A 19713-nucleotide genomic window follows, 5' to 3' on the forward strand; every position below is an offset into this window, starting at 1 on the left:
CAGCAAAGGTAGGCAGCACATGGCCATCACCCAGCGGAGGTAGGCAACCCATGTCTCTCAGCCAGCAGAGGTAGGCAACCCATGTCTCTCACTCAGCAAAGGTAGGCAGCCCATGGCCATCACCCAGCGGAGGTAGGCAACCCATGTCTCTCAGCCAGCAGAGGTAGGCAACCCATGTCTCTCACTCAGCAAAGGTAGGCAGCCCATGGCTCTCACCCAGCAAAGGTAGGCAGCCCATATCTGTCACCCAGCAGAGGTAGGAAACCCATGTCTCTCAGCCAGCAGAGGTACGCAACCCATGTCTCTCACTCAGCAAAGGTAGGAAGCCCATGGCTGTCACCCAGCAGAGGTAGGCAGCTCATGTCTCTCAACCTGCAGAGGTATGCAGCCCATGGCTCTCAACCTGGAGATGTGGGCAGCCCATGGCTCTCACCCAGCAGAGGTAGGTAGCCCATGTCACTCTCATACAGCAGAGGTACGCAGCCCATGTCTCTGACACAGCAGAGGTATCAACCCATGTCTCTGACACAGCAGAGGTATCAACCCATGTCTCTGACACAGCAGAGGTATCAACCCATGTCTCTCACACAGCAGAGGCAGGAAACCCATGTTCTCACCCAACAGAGGTATGTGACCTATGGTTCTCACCTAGCAGAGGTAGGTCGCCCATGTCTCTCAACCAGCAGAAGTAGGCTGCCCATGGCTCTCACACAACAGAAGTAGGCTGCCCATGGCTCTCACACAGCAGATGTAGGCAACTCATGGTTCTCACACACCAGAGGTAGGAACTTATGTCTCTCACACAGCAAAGGTAGCTAGCCCATGTCTCTCACACAGAAGAGATGTGTAACCCATGGCTCTCACACAGCAGAGGGAGGAAACCTATGGCTCTCACCCAGCAGAGGTAGTCAGCCCATGGCTCTCACACAGCAGAGGTAGTCAGCCCATGGCTCTCACACAGCAGAGGTAGTCAGCCCATGGCTCTCACGCAGCAGAGGTAGGCAACCTATGGCTCTCACCCAGCTGTGCTGTGAAATGACCTATCCCAGCAGTCGCTGGCAGCCAGCACACTGGGTCATGTAGTATTACAGCACTGTAGTACAGGAGCCGTCTGTCAGGACAGCGTGCAGTCCTCTAGGCGTGAGCAACAAGGAGCTCATTCATCAGTGTTGCTGTACTTGTGTCATTACAGGAGCCATCAGTAAGTGCAGCAATTACACTGTCCTGCTACGGAGCTATTATGGAATGAGATCTGAGGAGTAATTACAGCTACTTTCTCCCATTCACCCATAACTGCAATTTATACAACTCAGATCAATTTACGAATGAATTCAAAATAACGTGAGTCACCTGCAGTTTACATTTCATTTCCACCAATAAGAATGCTAAGTCATCATCTCATCTCAGCGGCATGGGGAGAATGTATGAAGCATCCCCTAGGTTAGCAGGATAGCTGTATAGAGTTATACATGAAGGGGGGTCATTCTGAGTTGTTCGCTCGCTAGCAGTTTTGAACAGCCGTGCAAACGCATTGTCGCCGCCCAATGGCGAGTGTACGAACGCCTGTGCAGCAGAGCGCCTGCAAAATCTTTTTGTGCAAAACAAGACCAGCCTTGTAGTTACTCTTTGTGTGCGTTGATTCTAATGACAGAGGGGCGGCTTTTTGACGTCACACACCCTCCCAGCGAACGCCCAGCCACGCCTGAGTTTTCCCCGACGTGCTTGTGTTTTTCTAAGCACTCCCTGAAAACGGTCAGTTGATACCCAGAAACGCCCTCTTTCTGTCAATCACCTTGCGGCCGTCTGTGCGATTGGAATCATTGCTAGAACCAGTGCAAAACCGCAATGGACTTTGTACCCGTACGATGCGCGTGCACATTGCGGTGCCTACGCATGCGCAGATTAGCCGTTTTTAACACGAACTGCAGCTAGCGATCAACTCGGAATGACCTTCAAAATCTTCTGTTGTGCTGGTCCATGCAAGCACCGGTGCCTCGCCGCACTCTCATTTGGGGGTAATTCAGACCTGATCGCTAAAGCTGCATTTTCGCACAGCGGGCGATCAGGTCCAAACTGCGCATGCGTATACACTGCAATGTATAAGCGACTCACTTGCCTGATTAAGGTAGTCCCCTGCTTGCGTAGGCAGTCAGAGGGCGGCCATCTTTTGGGTTGCAGCCGCCACAGTCTGCCCCTCCAACGGACCAGATGCGCCTCCGCTGTCTGAACCGCGCCCATAGTACAGAGTGTCGACGCCCACAAAATACAACGACAACGCTCTGTTCCCGCCCTCCTCCAGGTCTTACAGATCGCAGTTTAGGACCTTGCACATGTGCGCAGCGGTGTGTGCGTATGCGCAGAAGTGCTGAAATTGCCAAATAGCAATTTCAGAACATTTGCGTGTGAACCTGAATAGGGCCTATATTACTATTTGGGCACACTATGGGGGGTAATTCTGAGTTGATCGCAGCAGGATCTTTGTTAGCAGTTGGGCAAAACCATGTGCACTGCAGGGGGGGCAGATGTAACATGTGCAGAGAGAGTTAGATTTAGGTGGGGTGTGTTCAATCTGCAATCTAAATTGCAGTGTAAAGATAAAGCAGCCAGTATTTACCCTGCACAGAAACAATAACCAACCCAAATCTAGGTCTCTCTGCACATGTTAGATCTGCCTCCCCTGCAGTGCACATGGTTTTGCCCAACTGCTAACAAAGTTCCTGATGCGATCAACTCAGAATTATCCCCTATGTGTAAAACTGGGTACACATCCACAGATCAGATCGACATATTGTGCACATTATCCAGTGTGTATGGACTATTGCGCGCCCCCGAGGGTCATTCGTCGCGTCTTATGATCTGCCTACACTGCAGGCAGATCTGAAAATATCTTTAATGACCCCATGCTCCTGGGGGGTGTATTTTAGCATAGCAGGGCTGCGATCGCTTGTGCAGCCCTGCTATGCTAAAAAGTTTTGTGCAGAACAAGACCAGCCCTGCAGCTACTTACTCAGTACGACCGATCCAGCAATGAAGGTCCCGGCTGTGATGCCTTCCAAACACCTGGACACGCCTCTGTTCGTCTTACCACGCCCGTGAAACGGTGAGTAGATGCCCCGATCCTCCTTCCCGCTGTCAATCTTCTTGCGATTGGTCCTGCAATCGCTTTCTTCGGTCCTGGCGTCATTGTCTGGTGACTGCCGGTGCTGGGCAATGACGAGTGTGTGCAATGCGGGCACCGCGCAGCCGCAGTTCCAACCCGTTCGCTCCGCAGCGAAGAACCGATACGTGCACAGGTGTGCGCAGCACATTTTATTAGGGGGTGCACCGCCGGAGGGGTGTGTCTAGCACCGCCTTTTGGGGCGTGTCTAGCACCATCTATTGACGGTCAACACAATATAAAATATCCTCCCTTGTACCAATCCTAATAAAGCAGATACATTGTCACCCCTGACGGCACTCACTGCAATTACACTGCTCCTCCTCAGCCTGGTCTGGCTCCCCCTCTCTTTCCCCTGCAAGCTGCAGCAGCTTACTTACAAGTCAGTCACTCACTGACACTGACAGTCGCAGACTAGTACTGCTGCGGCTGGAAAAACAAGTGACGTGTCAAAGCTGCTGTCAATCGCCTGCCAGTATTGAATTTGTCTTCCTAAGATGAACGCTGGCTGTAAACTGATCCTCATCAGTGGCTGGCATTGGCATAGCATAGAAGGAGAGAGGTGGGCATGTGGCAGGTGTGGCGGGTGGACGTGCGAGCAGCATGTCGTAATCACATCACATCACGCTGTTTTTGTACATGGAGGTGGAGCCAGGAGTTTGAAAGCCGGTGGCAGTGGCACCCTTGATTAACCCAGGCGTCCGGTCAGTAATACAGTAGAGATGAGCGGGTTCGGTTCCTCGGAATCCGAACCCGCCCGAACTTCAGCTTTTTTTACACGGATCCGAGCGACTCGGATCTTCCCGCCTTGCTCGGTTAACCCGAGCGCGCCCGAACGTCATCATGACGCTGTCGGATTCTCGCGAGGCTCGGATTCTATCGCGAGACTCGGATTCTATATAAGGAGCCGCGCGTCGCCGCCATTTTCACACGTGCATTGAGATTGATAGGGAGAGGACGTGGCTGGCGTCCTCTCCATTTAGATTAGAAGAGAGAGAGTGAGATTGAGACAGAGACACTTGATTTACTGGAGCTTAGGAGTACTAGAGAGTGCAGAGTTTACTAGTGACTGACCACTGACCAGTGACCACCAGTGCAGTTTTATTTAATATAATCCGTTCTCTGCCTGAAAAAAACGATACACAGTGACTCAGTCACATACCATATCTGTGCTCAGCCCAGTGTGCTGCATCATCTATGTATAATATCTGACTGTGCTCACACAGCTTAATTGTGGGGGAGACTGGGGAGCAGTTATAGGTTATAGCAGGAGCCAGGAGTACATATTATTAAAATTAAACAGTGCACACTTTTGCTGCAGGAGTGCCACTGCCAGTGTGACTGACCAGTGACCTGACCACACTGACCACCAGTATAGTATACTATATTGTGATTGCCTGAAAAAGTTAAACACTCGTCGTGTGACTTGTGTGGTGTTTTTTTATTCTATAAAAAACTCATTCTGCTGACAGACAGTGTCCAGCAGGTCCGTCATTATATAATATATACCTGTCCAGCAGACACAGTACGGTAGTTCACGGCTGTAGCTACCTCTGTGTCGGCACTCGGCAGTCCATCCATAATTGTATACCACCTACCCGTGGTTTTTTTTTTCTTTCTTCTTTATACATACTACATCTCATTATCATCCAGTCTATATTAGCAGCAGACACAGTACAGTACGGTAGTCCACGGCTGTAGCTACCTCTGTGTCGGCACTCGGCAGTCCATCCATAATTGTATACCACCTACCCGTGTTTTTTTTTCCTTCTTTATACATACTACATCTCATTATCATCCAGTCTATATTAGCAGCAGACACAGTACAGTACGGTAGTCCACAGCTGTAGCTACCTCTGTGTCAGCACTCGGCAGTCCATCCATAATTGTATTCCACCTACCCGTGGTTTTTTTTTCTTTCCTCTTTATACATACTACATCTCATTATCAACCAGTCTATATTAGCAGCAGACACAGTACAGTACGGTAGTCCACGGCTGTAGCTACCTCTGTGTCGGCACTCGGCAGTCCGTCCATAATTGTATACCACCTACCCATGTTTTTTTTTTCTTTCTTCTTTATAAATACTACATCTCATTATCATCCAGTCTATATTAGCAGCAGACACAGTACAGTACGGTAGTCCACGGCTGTAGCTACTTCTGTGTCGGCACTCGGCAGTCCATCCATAATTGTATACCACCTACCCGTGGTTTTTTTTTTCTTCTTTATACATACTACATCTCATTATCATCCAGTCTATATTAGCAGCAGACACAGTACAGTACGGTAGTCCACGGCTGTAGCTACCTCTGTGTCGGCACTCGGCAGTCCGTCCATAATTGTATACCACCTACCCGTGGTTTTTTTTCTTTCTTCTTTATACATACTACATCTCATTATCAACCAGTCTATATTAGCAGCAGACACAGTACAGTACGGTAGTCCACGGCTGTAGCTACCTCTGTGTCGGCACTCGGCAGTCCATCCATAATTGTATACCACCTACCCGTGGTTTTTTTCCCTTCTTTATACATACTACATCTCATTATCATCCAGTCTATATTAGCAGCAGACACAGTACAGTACGGTAGTCCACGGCTGTAGCTACCTCTGTGTCGGCACTCGGCAGTCCATCCATAATTGTATACCACCTACCCGTGGTTTTTTTTCTTTCTTCTTTATACATACTACATCTCATTATCATCCAGTCTATATTAGCAGCAGACACAGTACAGTACGGTAGTCCACGGCTGTAGCTACCTCTGTGTCGGCACTCGGCAGTCCGTCCATAATTGTATACCACCTACCCGTGGTTTTTTTTTCTTTCTTCTTTATACATACTACATCTCATTATCATCCAGTCTATATTAGCAGCAGACACAGTACAGTACGGTAGTCCACGGCTGTAGCTACCTCTGTGTCGGCACTCGGCAGTCCATCCATAATTGTATACCACCTACCCGTGGTTTTTTTTTCTTTCTTCTTTATACATACTACATCTCATTATCAACCAGTCTATATTAGCAGCAGACACAGTACAGTACGGTAGTCCACGGCTGTAGCTACCTCTGTGTCGGCACTCGGCAGTCCGTCCATAATTGTATACCACCTACCCGTGGTTTTTTTTTCTTTCTTCTTTATACATACTACATCTCATTATCATCCAGTCTATATTAGTAGCAGACACAGTACAGTACGGTAGTCCACGGCTGTAGCTACCTCTGTGTCGGCACTCGGCAGTCCATCCATAATTGTATACCACCTACCCGTGGTTTTTTTTTCCTTCTTTATACATACTACATCTCATTATCATCCAGTCTATATTAGCAGCAGACACAGTACAGTACGGTAGTCCACGGCTGTAGCTACCTCTGTGTCGGCACTCGGCAGTCCATCCATAATTGTATACTAGTATCCATCCATCTCCATTGTTTACCTGAGGTGCCTTTTAGTTGTGCCTATTAAAATATGGAGAACAAAAATGTTGAGGTTCCAAAATTAGGGAAAGATCAAGATCCACTTCCACCTCGTGCTGAAGCTGCTGCCACTAGTCATGGCCGAGACGATGAAATGCCAGCAACGTCGTCTGCCAAGGCCGATGCCCAATGTCATAGTACAGAGCATGTCAAATCCAAAACACCAAATATCAGTAAAAAAGGACTCCAAAACCTAAAATAAAATTGTCGGAGGAGAAGCGTAAACTTGCCAATATGCCATTTACCACACGGAGTGGCAAGGAACGGCTGAGGCCCTGGCCTATGTTCATGGCTAGTGGTTCAGCTTCACATGAGGATGGAAGCACTCAGCCTCTCGCTAGAAAAATGAAAAGACTCAAGCTGGAAAAAGCACAGCAAAGAACTGTGCGTTCTTCGAAATCCCAAATCCACAAGGAGAGTCCAATTGTGTCGGTTGCGATGCCTGACCTTCCCAACACTGGACGTGAAGAGCATGCGCCTTCCACCATTTGCACGCCCCCTGCAAGTGCTGGAAGGAGCACCCGCAGTCCAGTTCCTGATAGTCAGATTGAAGATGTCAGTGTTGAAGTACACCAGGATGAGGAGGATATGGGTGTTGCTGGCGCTGGGGAGGAAATTGACCAGGAGGATTCTGATGGTGAGGTGGTTTGTTTAAGTCAGGCACCCGGGGAGACACCTGTTGTCCGTGGGAGGAATATGGCCGTTGACATGCCTGGTGAAAATACCAAAAAAATCAGCTCTTCGGTGTGGAGGTATTTCAACAGAAATGCGGACAACAGGTGTCAAGCCGTGTGTTGCCTTTGTCAAGCTGTAATAAGTAGGGGTAAGGACGTTAACCACCTCGGAACATCCTCCCTTATACGTCACCTGCAGCGCATTCATAATAAGTCAGTGACAAGTACAAAAACTTTGGGTGACAGCGGAAGCAGTCCACTGACCAGTAAATCCCTTCCTCTTGTAACCAAGCTCCCGCAAACCACCCCACCAACTCCCTCAGTGTCAATTTCCTCCTTCCCCAGGAATGCCAATAGTCCTACAGGCCATGTCACTGGCAATTCTGACGATTCCTCTCCTGCCTGGGATTCCTCCGATGCATCCTTGCGTGTAACGCCTACTGCTGCTGGCGCTGCTGTTGTTGCTGCTGGGAGTCGATGGTCATCCCAGAGGGGAAGTCGTAAGCCCACTTGTACTACTTCCAGTAAGCAATTGACTGTTCAACAGTCCTTTGCGAGGAAGATGAAATATCACAGCAGTCATCCTACTGCAAAGCGGATAACTGAGGCCTTGGCATCCTGGGTGGTGAGAAACGTGGTTCCGGTATCCATCATTACTGCAGAGCCAATTAGAGACTTGTTGGAGGTACTGTGTCCCCGGTACCAAATACCATCTAGGTTCCATTTCTCTAGGCAGGCGATACCGAAAATGTACACAGACCTCAGAAAAAGAGTCACCAGTGTCCTAAAAAATGCAGCTGTACCCAATGTCCACTTAACCACGGACATGTGGACAAGTGGAGCAGGGCAGGGTCAGGACTATATGACTGTGACAGCCCACTGGGTAGATGTATGGACTCCCGCCGCAAGAACAGCAGCAGCGGCACCAGTAGCAGGATCTCGCAAACGCCAACTCTTTCCTAGGCAGGCTACGCTTTGTATCACCGGTTTCCAGAATACGCACACAGCTGAAAACCTCTTACGGCAACTGAGGAAGATCATCGCGGAATGGCTTACCCCAATTGGACTCTCCTGTGGATTTGTGGCATCGGACAACGCCAGCAATATTGTGTGTGCATTAAATATGGGCAAATTCCAGCACGTCCCATGTTTTGCACATACCTTGAATTTGGTGGTGCAGAATTTTTTAAAAAACGACAGGGGCGTGCAAGAAATGCTGTCGGTGGCCAGAAGAATTGCGGGACACTTTCGGCGTACAGGCACCACGTACAGAAGACTGGAGCAACACCAAAAACGCCTGAACCTGCCCTGCCATCATCTGAAGCAAGAAGTGGTAACGAGGTGGAATTCAACCCTCTATATGCTTCAGAGGTTGGAGGAGCAGCAAAAGGCCATTCAAGCCTATACATCTGACCACGATATAGGAGGTGGAATGCACCTGTCTCAAGCGCAGTGGAGAATGATTTCAACGTTGTGCAAGGTTCTGATGCCCTTTGAACTTGCCACACGTGAAGTCAGTTCAGACACTGCCAGCCTGAGTCAGGTCATTCCCCTCATCAGGCTTTTGCAGAAGAAGCTGGAGACATTGAAGGAGGAGCTAACACGGAGCGATTCCGCTAGGCATGTGGGACTTGTGGATGAAGCCCTTAATTCGCTTAACCAGGATTCACGGGTGGTCAATCTGTTGAAATCAGAGCACTACATTTTGGCCACCGTGCTCGATCCTAGATTTAAAACCTACCTTGGATCTCTCTTTCCGGCAGACACAAGTCTGCTGGGGTTGAAAGACCTGCTGGTGAGAAAATTGTCAAGTCAAGCGGAACGCGACCTGTCAACATCTCCTCCTTCACATTCTCCCGCAACTGGGGGTGCGAGGAAAAGGCTCAGAATTCCGAGCCCACCCGCTGGCGGTGATGCAGGGCAGTCTGGAGCGACTGCTGATGCTGACATCTGGTCCGGACTGAAGGACCTGACAACAATTACGGACATGTCGTCTACTGTCACTGCATATGATTCTCTCACCATTGAAAGAATGGTGGAGGATTATATGAGTGACCGCATCCAAGTAGGCACGTCACACAGTCCGTACTTATACTGGCAGGAAAAAGAGGCAATTTGGAGGCCCTTGCACAAACTGGCTTTATTCTACCTAAGTTGCCCTCCCACAAGTGTGTACTCCGAAAGAGTGTTTAGTGCCGCCGCTCACCTTGTCAGCAATCGGCGTACGAGGTTACATCCAGAAAATGTGGAGAAGATGATGTTCATTAAAATGAATTATAATCAATTCCTCCGCGGAGACATTGACCAGCAGCAATTGCCTCCACAAAGTACACAGGGAGCTGAGATGGTGGATTCCAGTGGGGACGAATTGATAATCTGTGAGGAGGGGGATGTACACGGTGATATATCGGAGGATGATGATGAGGTGGACATCTTGCCTCTGTAGAGCCAGTTTGTGCAAGGAGAGATTAATTGCTTCTTTTTTGGTGGGGGTCCAAACCAACCCGTCATATCAGTCACAGTCGTGTGGCAGACCCTGTCACTGAAATGATGGGTTGGTTAAAGTGTGCATGTCCTGTTTATACAACATAAGGGTGGGTGGGAGGGCCCAAGGACAATTCCATCTTGCACCTCTTTTTTCTTTAATTTTTCTTTGCGTCATGTGCTGTTTGGGGAGGGTTTTTTGGAAGGGACATCCTGCGTGACACTGCAGTGCCACTCCTAGATGGGCCCGGTGTTTGTGTCGGCCACTAGGGTCGCTTATCTTACTCACACAGTCAGCTACCTCATTGCGCCTCTTTTTTTCTTTGCGTCATGTGCTGTTTGGGGAGGGTTTTTTGGAAGGGACATCCTGCGTGACACTGCAGTGCCACTCCTAGATGGGCCCGGTGTTTGTGTCGGCCACTAGGGTCGCTTATCTTACTCACACAGTCAGCTACCTCATTGCGCCTCTTTTTTTCTTTGCGTCATGTGCTGTTTGGGGAGGGTTTTTTGGAAGGGACATCCTGCGTGACACTGCAGTGCCACTCCTAGATGGGCCCGGTGTTTGTGTCGGCCACTAGGGTCGCCCAGCTTAGTCATCCAGCGACCTAGGTGCAAATTTTAGGACTAAAAATAATATTGTGAGGTGTGAGGTATTCAGAATGGACTGAAAATGAGTGTAAATTATGGTTTTTGAGGTTAATAATACTTTGGGATCAAAATGACCCCCAAATTCTATGATTTAAGCTGTTTTTTAGTGTTTTTAAAAAAAAAACACCCGAATCCAAAACACACCCGAATCCGACAAAAAAAATTCGGTGAGGTTTTGCCAATACGCGTTCGAACCCAAAACACGGCCGCGGAACCGAACCCAAAACCAAAACACAAAACCCGAAAAATTTCCGGCGCTCATCTCTACAAAATAACCCCCCATGTGCACTGCAGCGGGGGGGGGGGGGGGGGGGGGGGGGGTAATTTGGATGGGGTGTGTTCAAACTGAAATCTAAATTGCAGTGTAAAAATGAAGCGGCCAGTATTTACCCTGCACAGAAACAATATAACCCACCCAAATCTAACTCTCTCTGCCCATGTTATATCTGCCCCCCCCCCCCCCTGCAGTGCACATTGGGCCTAATTCAGACCTGATCGCTAGCAGGCGTTTTTTGCACTGCTGCGACCAGATAGTCGCCGCCTACAGGGGGAGGGTATTTTAGCTGTGCAAGTATGCGATCGCATGTGTAGCCGAGCTATACAAACAGATCTTGTGCAGTCTCTGCACAGCCCAGGACTTACTCAGCTGCTGCGATCACTTCAGCCTGTCCGGGACCGGAATTGACATCAGGATCCCTCCCTGCAAACGCTTGGACGCGCCTGCGGTTTTGCAACCACTCCCTGAAAACGGTCAATTGCCACCCACAAACACCCTCTCCTTGCATACGCCTGTGCGATCGGATTCCTTGCAGAATCCCATCGCCGGGCGGCGATCCCCGTTGTTGCCATCTGTCTACGAATTGCGGTGCATACGCATGCGCAGTTCGGATATGATTGCAGGCTGTGAGACAACGCAGCCTAGCGATCTGGTCTGAATTCCCCCCATTGTTTTGTCCATTTTCTAACAAATTTGCTGCTGCGATCAGGTCTGAATTAGGCCCATTGATCCTTCAGCCGTGCCGCCGGAACCCAGCTTAAGTCTGTGGATGTGGAACTAGAACTGCAGCCCAATCAGTGGCACCACTACGTGTCACCTTGTTCTAGAGGGTTAAAAGAGAGCCAGTTTCATTAGGCCGGTTTCCAGCTTGCTCTGCGGTTTAAACTCTTCACTATAAAAAATTCTCTCTGGCAGCTGCGCAGGCTATTAGTAGGGTATTATTGTGCAATAAAAATTGTCAAATCCGAAATAAAACAGAAATAAACAGTTTATCTCACTCACTTGGGAATTTTAAGCACTTTGTTTTACTTGTCATGTTATACTGTGTGATTATCTCCCCTCCAGAACAAATAATGACCAGAGGCCAGACGCTCGCTTTTCCAGTGAGGGATTTTGCTTGCCTGCGATAAGCTCTGTGTGGTTTGGATGTGATGACTTGGGTTCCAGACTTCATACCGAGACGTGAGGGAAGACAATCAGTCCAGCACCCACCACCTAGAATCCACCGTTCGGATCAAGTCACTGCTATTCGTAAAGCCACGTGTGCCAGACGTGTGATAGCGACGCACATACAGTACAACGAGATGTGCAGAACCTCTCAGAGAGATAAAGTGGGGTAGGTTCCTATTGTAGCCAAGTTCCTGTCATTTCATTGACTTTGCTAGAGAAATAGTCAAACACTGATGCGTTCAGGTGCTAATGAATGATCATAAGAGGCCAGAAATATTCATGAATAATAAAAATAAAATAATATAATAAACCATACTTGCCTACATTAGATTTCTACTCTCCGGGAGGGGGTGGGGTGGGGGGGCAGAAAGGACAGACTGTGACATCATCAAGCCCCGCCCCCACATCGGAAAATGCTGCGATTCGGTGCAGGGCTAAAATGTCACGATTTGTGTCATTTTAAATCCTTCCCCACCCGACGGACCCACGAATAGGGGAGATTATCTCTCCATCCTGCCTGAATCACTAGGGTGTGAGCAGGATGCGGGAGACTTGTCTACTCTTGCGGGGGAGCGGGGGTTACCCCCAAAAACCGGGAGCCTCCCGCAGCTTCTGGGAGATCAGGCAAGTATGTAATAAACACATGATAGAAACAGCTGAGTATGTGGACACTAAAATACCTTTCTACCAAGAAAAGTGAACACAATACAAGGTATAGGGTGGGTTGTACTATCCTTTGCCCCCGCGTTAAGTGCTGTTTTCTCTCCGTTCACACTCACGCTCCGCTGCTCGCCGGTTCCCCTTAACTCCCCCGACTGCTTTCTTATTTCCCTCTCCCTCCTCTTCACCGCCGCAGCCACGGAGTTCTCCTCTCGCTCCCCATGGGGGTTGGCGCATGCGCAAGGCCGGAAGCTGCAGCTGCGGCGCAGGAAGCCTCCAGGATCCGTACAGAAAGGCTATGTGCGCATGCCCCCCCCCAAAAAAAAGGTGAGTGAGGGGGAGCGCTGCGATAGTAGAACTTCGTGGCCGCGGCGGTGAAGAGGAGGGAGAAGGAAATAAGAAAGCAGACGGGGGAGTTAAGGGGAAGCGGCGAGCATCGGAGCGGTGAGTGTGAACGGAGAGAAAACAGCACTTAACGCGGGGGCAAAGGATAGTACATCCCGCCCATAGAGAGGTTCTGCGCTTAATGGGCCTGATTGAGATGGGGTTGGAGGTGCTATCGCTGCCAGTTACATGGAAGCAGCAGCGACAGCTGTAATATGGTAATGCAGCAGGGGGCGTCACTCAGTCACACAGAGCTGATCACACTGCCGGCTCCCCGCACAGCTGTCTCTGTCTGTGGGAGGCAGGATCGCAGTGAGCCCTCTGAAAACGCTGTCTCAGGATAGCGTTATTATCACAGGGCTCGCTGCTGTATTTTTTTTTAACATTTTTAGATTTGGTCAGATGGCATTAAAGCTTCTATCATCTCATGTCGGACCGCATGACATCATTACACAATAACCTTACAAATGACTGTGAACTAACTTAACTTATCTAGAAATAAATTACACAGAGAAATAACGACACAGACCACTGAAATGCCATTAAAATCAGTCAACCGTTATTTATTATGATATATTTAAACTAAGTATGGTGGCAATAAGAAAGAACGGCCAGACCAACAGTGACCTTACGACTTATTGCTGCTACGCATGTCCACGACATGACTTCTTTATCTCATTGGCTTACGCCAATAAGTGCTGAGTTTCCAACTCTCTCCCCAATACACCATAATAGGGCCGGCCAGACAGCCGAGCCCCAATGACCCCCGGTAAGGAGGGCCAGAGTATACGATGTATTGGGCAAAGAGCGCACCCACAAACAGCTGCGCAATAGCCACTGTAACTGATGTTCTTTCCCGCCACACACCGGCCTGTAAGGAGCCGGTGCCGCCACCATACCCTGACTAACAATAACTAACTAAAACTGACCTATAAAGAACTAGGGAACTACCTTCCAACCTAAACAAATGCCCTCATCAACAAAAAGAGACGCCATCAGGTCCACTGAAATGGGCGTCCTAATAACGAGTAAGGGGCAGGGAGGGGAGGGGAACGACCTGTCCCGAAGTGAAAACCTGCAAAACCTGCCGCAGAGGGCGCAGGCCAATAGCATCCTCTGTGATCTCAGGAGAAAAACAGGGCAAAATCCAACGGTGACGAGTGGCCAAAAAAGGCTACAGGTCAAGTCCAGTCGAGGAGAGACGAAAAGACGGGCCAACGAGTCAGAGCCAAGGTACCCCCGCAGCCCGCCAAAAATGTAGCGGATGGCGAGGGCCCCCCAACACCGACCCGCCGGCACGCCATCCCGTCGGCCCACGAGTGAACTAAAAAGAAACCAAGGAGAACAAGAAAAATTTGAGGCAAACCAGAAGAAGGCCTGCCGTAAACTGGACAATTGAATCACCTGACACAGCGCTTGTAAGCATTGGATTTCCATCGACCAAGCGCTTTAATCTCAGTCTCAGAAAAACCCAATGAGGCGGCTGTTGTCGCAGCACCAATACAAAAGGAATGTGTACCATACAGTGATGGCGACAATCCCAACGCAAGGATGCATTGCTTAAATACCCACCGGAATTGGTATAACGTCAAAGGTGACCCATCGAGGTGGACAAGCCACGCTCCGCCACCACGTGGCCGGGAGTCACCATACACGCGTGCCAAGGTTACGGGGCAGATGCTAGTGTTGGGGCAGGCGGGCAAGGTAATCCAATGCCCACGCCCCAACTGATCCGTCTTAGAACGGCTTCATTTGCACATTAACGCATCCGACAGCCACACCTGGGACTCAAGCAAAGGAGGGGCCGCGGACTTGGAAGGTGCCACCAATTCGAAAGGCTCCGTAAAAAGCCATAGCAAAGGCAAGCCGGAAAAGCAACACCTCATACTGAGAATCGCAAACGGATGGTAAGACCTCCATCAGGCGACCCAGCAGCGCAACCGATATAGGACGCCTGTTGTCCACAGACACCGGGGAGTCACGAGCCCAGCCCTGCAAACAGCGTCTCACCAAAAAGCTTTTAGTGAAATCATGGCTACCCTGTAAGCACAGAAAAAAGGAGATAACTGCCAGCATCTGGTTGACAACAGCGCGCGACCTTCCAGCTTCGTACAGACGCCAGACAAAAGCCAACAGTAGTCAAAAGGAAGGCTTACCTTCGTTTCGCCTGTGCGCAATGAATGACTCCCATCAATGGAACGCCGCCCGATATTTCACCAGCGTGGCTGGAGCCACCGACTGTCTGGCCAAAGCCGTTATCCCAGCCATATAACCTGCCAGCAATGAGAAGGGCATATGTCACCTGTAAGCGCTGCAGCAAGGGCCAACGCGCGAAACCGAGCCCACTGTTGTCTGGAGAGAGCATCGGCAATGCTGTTGTCAACCCCTGGGACGTGCCACGCAACGAAGTGAACATTCAGACGCAAACAGAGCAAGACCAGGCGGGCCAACAAGCGAAGAACTGGAAGCAAGGAAGATCGCTGCCCATTGATCGCCTGAACCACGCCCAGATTGTCACACCAGAAGACTACGTGCTGGTCTTTGATCCGCTCCCCCCACAGCTTCAATGCAACGACAATGGGAAACAGTTCCAGCAACAAAAGGTTGCGGGTTAAGCCCTGCCGGAACCAGCAGACCGGCCAAGGGGCAGCGGACCAAGTACCATCGAGGGACGCACCGTATCCCCAGGAACCCGACGCGTCGGTGAACAACTGGATACCTGGACTGTGGACTGCATCAGACAGCCAAATGTCTATGCCATTAAACTCATGCAGAAAGACATCCCAAACTCGCAGGTCCCTGCAAATCTCGGATGACAATCTAATGAAGTGATGCGGCTTACGAGCGCCAGCCGTCGCCCGCTCCAATTTGCGACAAAAAATTCTACCCATGGGAATGACCCTGCATGCAAAATTGAAAAGGCCGAGAAGGGATTGGCACTGGCGCAAAGTAACCTTGCCCCCCGCCAATGCCCGCTCAATACACACACGCAGCTTGGCAACATTGTCTAAGGGGAATCGACAGCATCCCGCCTCCGTATCCAGTTCGATGCCTAGATACGAGAGGCGGGTGCAAGTACCCTCACAGTTATCCGGAGCGATAGGTACCCCGAACTCGGAAAAAAGTGCTTTCAAGGAGAAGAGCAGCCGAGCACACCTGTCCGAGCCGGAAGGCCCGATGCACAGGAAATCGTCCAGATAATGTGCGACTCCCGGTTCCCCCGTCCCAGCGCAAACGCACCAATGGAGAAATTAACTAAAAGCCTAGAAAAAAGCACAGGAGACTGAGCAACACATGGGTAGGAATTTGTCGATGTAAAAACCGTCGTCCAGCCTAAAGCCCATGAAACGAAACGAATCAGGGTGCAATGGCAAAAGACGAAATGCAGATTCCACATCAACTTTACCCAATAACGCATGGGGGCCCGCTGCCCGGACTAATTTCAAAGCGTCATCAAACGATTGATACGTAACCGAGGATATCGCCTCGGGGATCGCATCGTTAGCAGACGCGCCATGGGGGTAGGACAGGTGCTGGATTAGCCTAAATTTGCCAGGGGTTTTCTTAGGGACCACTCCAACTGGGGATAAAACCAAATTCGGCAAAGGAGGTGCCGCAAAGGGGCCGGCCATGCGTCCCAGCTGCACTTTCTTGGCCACTTTACGTTGCAGAACGAGGGGAAGCTCTCTGGCCGAGCGCAAGTTCCGAGGAGCTGAGTAAGGGACCTCGCTGCTAATGGGGAGGCGAAATCCCTCGGTAAAACCTTCCAGCAAAAAATTGGGCCTGAGGGCGAAGTGGGTACCAAGTAAGCCATTTGCGCATGGTGTCCAGCCGGACAGGGGAGGGAGCTTTATTTATCACTAGTAACGCCGGTGGATCTGCCACCCGGACCCGCACCGGCAGGCTTGGGACATTCCTTAGCCGGGTGGGAGGCTCCGCAGCGTAGGCAGCTGTGCCGGAAGCGACATTTGGACCCAGATCCGCAATTGCCTTTGTTAAAGGCAAAACAACGACCTTTGGACCCTCGTCCCGCGGTGGCCCGAAAGGAGCCCCTAGTGGACGTGCTAACGGGCTGGGCCGTAGAGGCTTCCGGAAGCTTGAGGGAGCCCTCCGTAACCTCAAGCCATACTTCCACATCTTTGACACCGAAAGCCAGGAAATGGAGACCGTGCTGTTTACGCCTGAACTCGGTGTCATACCGAAGCCAGGTGAGAGGCCTGTTAGAGAGGAATAGACCATGAATCATGTGCAGGTAGCGCACGATGTTCATGGCCTCTTCCGGGCGAGTGTAGAACCCCTTGAGCCAGTTAACATAGGACCGATATGCGTCCTCACCTATCACACTCTTTTTCTTGGCCGCCAACAAAGCCTTGCGGGACTTGGATGTTAATGCGAAGACATCCACGTAAGACCCGCTATTGATACGATCCCGTATGAGTGGGCGGAGACCCCGCATAACCTTGGTATACGGGCAACGCACGACGTCGCTGGGGCTGCCCTCTTCCGGACTGCTGCTACTTCTACCATGCCTTCGGTGGCGCGATCGCTTACTGCGCTTGTGGGAATGCCCGTGCCTATGGCATTTACCCTTGGCAACCTTCGCCTGATCTTTGCCCCTCGCAGTCCCAGCCCCGGCACCCTGCTGACCCAAAACGCCATTACCATTAGCCTCACCGGACGGGGATGCCTGGGAGGCCCGTCTCGTGGCAGCCGATGCAGAAGACTGGTCGCTGTCGCTGGAATCACTCTCCGGCATATCCACCGGATCTGCAAGAGGAGAGGGAACAGAAAGTGCCAGGGAAGAGCCTGGCAAGTGGTTAAGTGCAGGCGCCTGCACACCGGGCCCAGTAGAAACAAGCGGCTGCTGACCTGCCACAGAAGGGGGAGCGGCGCATAACGACATCAGCTGAGCGACCAGTGGGGTGAGTGCAGACCGCAAGTCACCGAACTGGCCCGCCGAGCCACTTGATGATGACCGAGCTGTCAACAGGGGAGTAAGAATCCCTATAACCGATACCAGCAGTGCAGAAACAGCCGTGTCCCCGTCTGCAGGAGCGGCCACTGTCGCAGGAGCAATAGGGAGGACCCCGCTGCTGGTCACAGGTGTGGCGGCGGCCAAAGGCCCCGCAGCACCAGCTGGATGCGCAGTACCTGAAGCTGTGCTTCTCGTACTGCGCCCAGTGCCCACCCGGGACCGGGCAACAACCGCGAGGGGGCTGCCAACCGGACGGAGGGCACCTAATGCAGGGCGAGCATACAACAATGCGTTCTCCCCCAGGCTGGGCGCAGCAGCACCGCGCCTCCCGGCACACCGTGCCCGGGGGCCGCGTGGCAAGAAGAGCGCACGTGCCGCTGCCGGATGCCTCCCGCGTTCCCGTAGGGGCCTATCAGCGGGAATGGGTTGAACAGTAGTGGGGGGAGACGAGCCCCTGGAGGCTGACAAATTATTCCCCTCAGTGGACCCGCCTTGCCCCCCACCTGCGGCCAGTGTCCGGGTGGTGCTGCGTGTGCCTCTGCGCCTGGAGGCAGTCCCAGCACCCCCAGGGGTAGTATCCCCCTGTGTCAGGCCGCGCGCCCGCGCCACCGTTCCGTCCCGCATGCCCTGCGCGGCTGAGGGGGCTGGGGAGGAAGAAGCGCCGCCTGTAGCAGCGATCCGCCGGAGCCCACGCGAGTGCGCCGCGGGACCTCCGGTGGAAGTAGCCGCCAGGGGAAGCATCCGCGGGTGCGGATGCGGCTGCAGTTAGCAGGGCAGGGCTGAGGGACTGGCGGTGGCCCAGCGCGGAAGATACCGCTGACGCCGCACCAGACCCTGGGACTAGGTAGCGAGCAGGGGGGTGCGCCCGTCTGCGTGGGCGAGCGGCCATGAGGAGAAGAATGAAAAAAGGGGGATAGTGAGGGAATAAAAGAAAGAAGAGATAATAAAGAGGCTAAAGAATAGATAGGAATAAGTGAAAGAATAAAGATGAGTGGAGAAAAAGGATTTTGGAGATAAGTAATTAATTAAAAGAGGAACTCACAGGAGCAGAGGTCCTTCTGCTTGAAAATCCTGAGAAAAAGAGGCCGAAAGCATATCCTGTCTCACACAAAATGTCTGCTAGCTCCTCCCTACACTCCCACTATTCTAATTAAGACCAACCCTCCCAAGCCTATTAACTGTTAAGTAACCTAAACATTGTGTAAAGCCCATGCAATCCTAACAGCCTAGAATTTTACGCTCGCTTGCGCTATTCGCACGTGCTCTTCATTCCCATTATAAGTATGAGAAATGTGATCTGGTTACTAAAGAGAGTAAATGAAAGGGTTCGGAGCAGTTTTCCACAAAAACTGCTCCAAAAGCCCTTTACTACATTTAAGTGATACTAAAATAATGTGAAAAGGATGTGAAAATACAGTACCCTTAGTCTTAATAATGTTAATAAATCAACCAATAAGGGAGAGATGTATCAAACCTCCTAAGGAGGACATATGGAGAAGTTGCCCATAGTAACCAGCTTTTAGCTATGATTTTATAGACTGTACTAGATAAATGATAGCTAGAACTCAGAGCCGGCGCTACCTGCTCAGGGATGCGCCGGAATGGAGATGTGCTCTCCCTGCTCTGCTGCTGTACTACATGACTGCTGCTGCCGGCTGCGCTGCACCTTTCACACTATATTAGAGGCAGCGGCGCCGGCAGCATAAAGAAATCACAATTCATCCATACAGACTGGAGGGCCCGCCCACAGATGTTTCTGGCAAGGGGCTGCGGATGTAGAACCAGTGGTACCGCACTGTGCCGGG

General features: G+C 51.0%; 1 long non-coding RNA gene across 1 annotated transcript in view; it reads right to left on the bottom strand.

Moving 5' to 3' along the window:
* Nucleotides 1-18980, bottom strand: part of LOC134911861 (uncharacterized) — a 53352-nt gene extending 34372 nt beyond the window's left edge. The window contains exon 1 of the long non-coding RNA XR_010176909.1: nucleotides 18951-18980. This is a non-coding gene — a long non-coding RNA (uncharacterized LOC134911861). The remainder of the gene's footprint in view (nucleotides 1-18950) is intronic.
* Nucleotides 18981-19713: the final 733 nt, after the last annotated feature.

This window comes from Pseudophryne corroboree, chromosome 4 (assembly GCF_028390025.1).
Source record: "Pseudophryne corroboree isolate aPseCor3 chromosome 4, aPseCor3.hap2, whole genome shotgun sequence".
NCBI lineage: Eukaryota > Metazoa > Chordata > Amphibia > Anura > Myobatrachidae > Pseudophryne > Pseudophryne corroboree.